The following is an 806-nucleotide window of genomic DNA, read 5'->3' as shown; positions in this document are numbered from 1 at the left end:
AAGTACAGCCCATATCATAACAGTCTGGCCTGTACATAAAATATACAGGACGGACTGTAGTCAAACTGTAATTCCTTACAGCATTTTTATCAGTGATTGAGCTATCGACCTGGGATTTTCAGGGTCGTTTTGTATCATAAAAAGACAGATCGAGTTCGAAGAAGAGCATTCTAGCTCAAAAATTGGATTTTTAAAAAATCGAAAACAACAGGTCCCCAAAATGACATTTTTTAAAAATATTTTTTTCATGTTTTTGAAGGGGTAACTCATCAAAGTAGAGGCCTACGGACGAAAATTTCGTCCATTTGGCTCTATCTCTAACCGTTCAGGCGCCACAGGGAGTTTTTGACGAAAATAAGCGAAAAAATCTAAATCAAGAATCTATCTTGAAAGCAGATGATACCAATTTAATACTGGAGTATACCTCTGTTTTAATATTTCTAGTTTGATTTTAATTTGTGGTGGTTTTGCATCATATTTTATATGTTTTACTCGTTTATCGTCTTTGACAGACATTATTATAAAGGGGAGGGGAGTGAGGGAGGGAGGAGCGTACTACTGGGCGGCAGCCGCGACCGTTGGTGGGACCCTAGTATTGTTGAGCAGGGGCCTGACCGGCCTGACGCGACACTCAGCCAGGCAGGCAGGCACTCACTCACTCACTCACTCGGTCCCCCTGCGCCAAAGAAATTGTTTTCTGGTCTGTGCTTGGTTCTCTGTACTTATCGAGAGTAAAAGCTAGCTGACACCTTAACACTAGAAGGACCGGAGGGGTCAAAATGACCCCTTTTGATCTTTAATTGCCA

Source organism: Frankliniella occidentalis, unplaced genomic scaffold, assembly GCF_000697945.3.
Source record: "Frankliniella occidentalis isolate FOCC.00 unplaced genomic scaffold, Focc_3.1 Scaffold331, whole genome shotgun sequence".
NCBI lineage: Eukaryota > Metazoa > Arthropoda > Insecta > Thysanoptera > Thripidae > Frankliniella > Frankliniella occidentalis.
Note: the sequence above shows the minus strand (reverse complement) of the source record.